At 30.0% G+C, this 6530-nt stretch overlaps 1 pseudogene; it reads left to right on the forward strand.

The window, feature by feature from the left end:
• Positions 1–895: 895 nt before the first annotated feature.
• On the forward strand, positions 896–1691 carry LOC108993541 (annotated as a pseudogene).
• The last annotated feature ends 4839 nt before the right edge of the window (positions 1692–6530 follow it).

Genomic DNA, 6530 nt, shown 5'->3' on the forward strand with positions numbered 1-6530 from the left:
CTCAAATATCACATATATTAGTACTGACATATTTAAGATAATTTCATTTGTCTATAGATATTTAAATGTACAATCACTTAAAAAATACACCACAACCATAAAATATAAATGCAAACTAGGTTGATAACTCTAAAATTGATTAATATTAACAATATATTTTTTTAATATTATTTTTGTTTTGATATTTAAAAAATTGAATTATTTATTTTATTTTAGATAAAAATTTAAAATAATTATAATAATTAAAAAAAATTAGATGAGATAAATTAAAAAAAAAAAAAACCGAAAACAAACGAGATAAGAAAATCGTAACTTGCACTTAAGGTTTGCAGTTATAGTACTGTAGTGGACAGCTGTACGTGTGGAATAAAAAGAAACCAAAAAAGTCAAGTCAAGATGGGCCCAAGATCCAATTCTGTTAAGAGAAATTCTATTTATAATTCTCAAGTGAGGATTGTATATAGAGACACATTATTAAATAAGAGAAAATATCATTTTAGGATGGATAATTTTATAATTTTAAAAAATTTTAAAATTAAAATAACCTAGACTTACATTGCAGTCTGTATTTAAAGACTGTACCTAATATTGCTCTTCTGTTAACTAGGTAGTTCCCTGGAGATTCTGCTTGTATTTTATTTGAGTAGTGATTGTGCTTGCATTTTATTTAAGTAATCTACGTTTATAAAAATAATTATATAAAAATAATTTTATAAATTGATATGATTTTATGTGATCTATCAAATATATTTTATAATAAAAATAATTTTATAATCTGACAAATTATAATAAATCACACCAATTTATAAAATTTTGTACAATCACTTTGTATTTCTCATTTTATTTTGTCGAGACCAAATGATGTATAAAAGACAACCATAGCAGGATAAGGTCTCGAAAAAATGTGTGTAGGAGGTTCAATTACCCAATCTTGTTCGTCACGCCATTACTACTTCTACTCCTCAAAGTAGTCATCTTGGGAAAAGAGGGAGGTCATGGTGCAGAAAACAGTGCAGAAGGTTAATATTAACTGCCTAAAATGCAAGCAGCAGCTCCTCAAAGCTGTGTCTGCACTGCAAGGTATGATATCAAGATCGAGAGCTTCCATTTATACGTCAGTTCAAGTACTGTTTTTTCTTAGTTTGATCCAAATTTACTTACTTTACTGTATGCAGGTGTTGACAAAGTAGAAGTTGATGAAGCAAAGGGAACTTTGACAGTTACAGGCGAAGCAGACCCATATGAAATAATTGTCCGTACAAAAAAAACAGGGAAATTTGTTGAAGTGGGGTTAGCATCGGACCTCCACCTGCTCCCCCAAAGCAGGATGAAGGGCAGAAGAAGCCGGCCGATCCGAAGAAGCCTGACGACCAGAAGCCTGTAGTTCAGTACATACCCATACCTCATTTCTATTATACGCCCCACCACAACGGTCCTGTCTGTGACCGAACGTCGACTGTTGTCTATGACGGCCGGTGGGAGGATCCAGCTAATCCATCATGCTCCATACAATGACAAATTCAATATCATTAGTGAGTGAAAATAAAGAAGGGAAATACATATATTTACATTTAGTAAGAGAAATTAATGATATACTTGACATGGTATATATCCCGCGCGATGTACGTGTGAAAAATCAGATATGTAATGATGCCGTTAATATATTATATGATCTCTAGTATTATACTTTATCCTTCAAATTACATTATTTAATTTCGTCATTGTTGTTGATGTCGTGTTTCACCAATCGCCTTTAATATATATATATTATATAAAGTGATCTAATTCTTAGAAAAATCAAACTATTAATATCAACGTGCCTTAATTTTCAAGCCCCGCCGCTTGAGAATAAGGACTACGTACAAAAAACTCTATAGAAATTTAAAAAACTCTTATTTAATAATTTAATTACAGGTTTGTGTTTAAATACACCACTTGCCCTTGGGTTATATCGGTAAAAAGAGATTTTAAAGCATTTTTGTTTTTTCTACTAGCTAACTGATCATATGATAAATCTTCACATCATTGACTCATGTTTAATGTGTAAATTAAATTAACTTTTACTGCAGAAAATTTTGAGTTGCTGATAATTAAAATAAGCTTGGCATGCCAATTTAAACAATACTGTTAGGGTACAAATCATTTTTAAGATTATTTTTTGTTCACTCCATATATTAGTAATATTGAAATGAGTATCTCACACAAATGAGAAAAATATAGTGTGAATGGGGAATCTAGCCCACTGGGCTGGCTCAATAGATTTTGAGGCCGAATGCGAGAAGTTAAAATGTGACATTTTTCTTGTATTAAAGTATAATTTTATTTAAAAATTATTATTCTTGTTTTTTGAGATGTAAAATTGCTAATTAAATTTTTATATTCAAGTTCTAATATTTCATTCTCAATTCATATTATGGCTAGAATATTCTTACCATGCTTATGAATATTCAAGAAAAAAATAAATATTAACATAAATCAATAGAACCTGGTTTAGTAAATAGGCTTCACTTTTATATAACAGATGAGCACCATTTTTATATAAAATTGTTAATCTATACAATAAAATAAAATATATTAATATTAATATTCAAAATCAATAAATAAATTATACATTATAGAAGTTGAGAAAAAAAAAACAAAATTTGACAAAAAAATCGAGGAATATGTGACCCATTGGCCATGTGAATTCAATTATATAACCCCTAGTCGCCATGCATGGTTAGTTGAAGTCATGAAGAAGAAGACAATAAAAAAAGAGAACAAAGGGTGTTCTAGAGACTAGAAGATAAGTCACGTGGTTGTTTTACTACTATAAAATTTTACACTATATATAACACAAATTTTTCAGTTTTACTTTTACCTTCGTTGACCATAGCACAATAGAGATGCCGCTCAATGCCTGTAAGTGCGATGCAGCGATGAGTGAGGCTGCTAGTGCCAAATACGAGCAAGATGGATGCAAGAGAGTTAGATTAGAGATTGTAGACTAGAGTCTAGAGTACAAGAGAAATGAAATAAAATTTATAAATTTCAGGTATAAAATGAGAGTTCTTGAGATGTTCTGAAATTTTTTTCATAAATGGATTGGAACGTCTTTTTTGAGATTTTATTGTGACTTTTAGATTTTCTAAATGAAGTTGCAAAGTCTATATAAAGCCTATTAACGTCTATCTTTTTTTTACCGTGGAGTTAACAATTGGGTTTTTTCAATTTTCAAGGTTACCAACGTTAAGTTTAGATTTTTTTTTTTTTTTTTTAATTTTCTTAATAATTAACTTTTAGTATTTTTTGGACCTTCTTTCATTGCAGGGCCTTAGGCAACCGCCTAACTCACATTATGGAATTGCCAGCCCTACTAGCTCATAAAGTTGATGATGAACAGTAAACTTGTGATGGAATTAATTATCTAGAGAATATCCAAAAAATAAAAGTTGGAAAATATTTTTTTGGAAGTTTATTTTTTATCCACTCAATTTATTATTTAAGAGTGTCAAGATAATGAGAAATACTGTGAATCTCATACACTTATAAATAAAAAATAAAAAATTCTAGTTAATAGTCTTACATCACACACTTATTAAAAATAAAAAATAATAAGTAAATGATTCATATCAATAAGTATGTAGTGTAGAGCAATTGGATAAAAAATTCATTATAAATATAATTACATGTCATCGTGATGTAAGATAAATTTCAACACAGTGAGTACTAAAAAAAATTAATATAGGGAGTATTTAGTATTTTCACCGGTTGCCTTTTTCCAACATGTCTTTTTTAATATATCTACTATATATATAAATGCGAATGTTGCGTGGACAGTATTTTCGTCTAACATTTTTATTTTCAATTTTACCCTTACTTGTATTCTAAAATTACATTATGTTTCCTTTTATACTGCACACAACACAAATCCTCTCTCTCATTGTCGGCTCTCTGACTCTTCCACCCGAGTTTTCTCTCTCAATTCATAAACATTCTCTTTTCTCTCTCTTTGCCTTGCGTGACTTGCCGCCGTTGGTAGACATGGACCAGGCCAGATAGAAGCCCTTCTTCAAGTAGCAGCAGCTCTGTCTCAATCTCTCTTACGTTTCCCACTCGCAGCCGTTGTTTCGTCCAATAAGTGTGAATCAGAGATGAATAGTAGTTTCCCATTATTTTTTCATAAATTCATACTCGTGTACATGAGAACAAAGGAAATTAGAGAAATGTAATTTCTATAAAAACATAAACAAGAACAATTACAAAAATCATTCATTAGAGAACATTACACCCAGATTTAAAAAGAAAAAAATCAACCCCTCCGATTTGAGGAGGAAGATTTCTAAGAATTCGAAATTTCTACGAAATCACTAAAACACAATATCCATATTGCAACACCCTGTTCCTAGAGGTCCAGAAAGTTAGTTCTTGTAACCTAAAACCATCTCTCATAACATGTTTATATACTCCAAATTCTCCATCAAAATACAAATACATTTATTCAAACCAAATATATATATTCCTCCACTAAGACACCAAATAAATAATTCAATGAAATAATTTAAAACTCCATAAAGATTCTGAAATATCCATAACTCCAAATACCAAATAATATAAAATCATCAACCTACTAAATATGACTCTCAATTAAAAACTTGTATCATCTGGCACTTATTCCTCTATGATCATCAAATCATGCTAATACTTCCTACTCTTGACTTCCAGCTGAGGCATCAAAATTATCTGAAATATATTATGGAGATAATGGGTGAGTTAACAACAACTCAGTAAGTAAAGAACATATACTAATATGTAAACATAAGCATTTTTAGTATTCATAATGCAGAACAAAATATTTACTTGCAGAATGCAGAATCAGAAACATTTATTTTCAGAATGCAAAATCAAAAACATATTACCAAAAATATCGGAGCGAAACTTTCAGAAAACATTTTTATTCAAAAATCTTTTGGCATATCAAAATTTGAGACCTCATCTTCATCAATCAGAGCATCACATCGGGATAGATACCATATTTAACCCTCGTGGTAGGGTTATAATCCATCATTCTAACATGTGGAAAGGTCGTATCCACTATTATAACCCGTGGTTTGACTATATACCATATTTAACCCTCGTGATAGGGTTATAAACCACTATTATAACCTGTGGAATAGCCGTATCCACTATTATCACACGTGGTTAGGTAGTATACCATGTTTAACCCCCCGTGATAGGGTTATGAACCACCATTATAACCCATGGAATGGCGTATCCACTATTATAACCAGTAGTTGGCCGTATCTACTATTATAACCAGTGGTTGAGCCGTATCCACTATTATCACCCATGGTTGGACCGTATCCACTATTATAACACGTGGTTGGGCCGTATCCCACTATTATTACCCGTGGCTGGGCCGTAACGGAAAACCGGACAGAACATCATAATCAAACTTAATCAAAATACAAAATCAGAATCTCATGCCAAGATTTTCATATGCCACTTCATATCAAAAGCCAAAAACTGAACAGTTTCAGATAATTTCATATGTTCGAAATAAATAGAATCAAAACATTTTTATTTATTCACAACAAAACTTTTAGATCTCATGCATCAAAACATCTTTATTCATCAAAACAAAACTTTAAAAAAAATAAAAAATAAAAACTCATGCTCGCTCTTTTCCAAATCAGAAACAGAATACAAAAAAACTAGATCATGTCTACACCAGTCATGACAAAAATAATCTTCTTTCTTATGGATCTCATGAGTAATAAAGAGCAAATAACTGAGGTTATTTTCAAATTTCTTCTCATAACAAGACATGCATATTTTCCAAAAATCAACCTTAGCCCATTTTATTTTTATACAAAGTCTAGTATAGGAACCTCGCTTACCTGGACTTATTAACTTTCTGAATTTCTTCAAAAAAATGTTGAACGAAAATTACTTGTCACATATCAAATAGTAACGTGATACTCATAAATTTCTCGTCAAACACGTAATTCAATACTTAATCTAAAATGTTATAAAATTAACCTACTTTAATTCCACAAAACTTAAAATTTCTCTTAACCCTAAAGTATCATAACCTCCCAAATTCCTCAATATCCACATAATTCGTCCGACTATTATACCCTAATTCATTTCTAAACAGCATAATAATATTATACTAAATACAACTATGCCAAAAAAATATATCACTAGTTTAAAAATACTCTTAACATAATTATAACAAAACTGATTAAAAATTAGGAAAGTAAAAATTTCATTTCATAAAAAATAGACTTATTAGTTTCTTTTTAAAGGGCTCAAAATAAAATCATGCACTTACTATGTGCTTCTAAAAATATGTTATCACTAATAATATATCTCAAATCTTTATTTATTTTCTTTATAAAATCTTCTATTTAAAAGAAAACCTACTAATATATATAGACCAAAACATGATCAACCTATAATTAGTCTGATGATAAGGGTATTTTAGGGATTAAACAAAACACATAAGGGCTCTTTTGGAATAACGGAGATTCATATACATAAGAGTA

This window comes from Juglans regia, chromosome 11, assembly GCF_001411555.2.
Source record: "Juglans regia cultivar Chandler chromosome 11, Walnut 2.0, whole genome shotgun sequence".
In the NCBI taxonomy this organism is placed as follows: domain Eukaryota; kingdom Viridiplantae; phylum Streptophyta; class Magnoliopsida; order Fagales; family Juglandaceae; genus Juglans; species Juglans regia.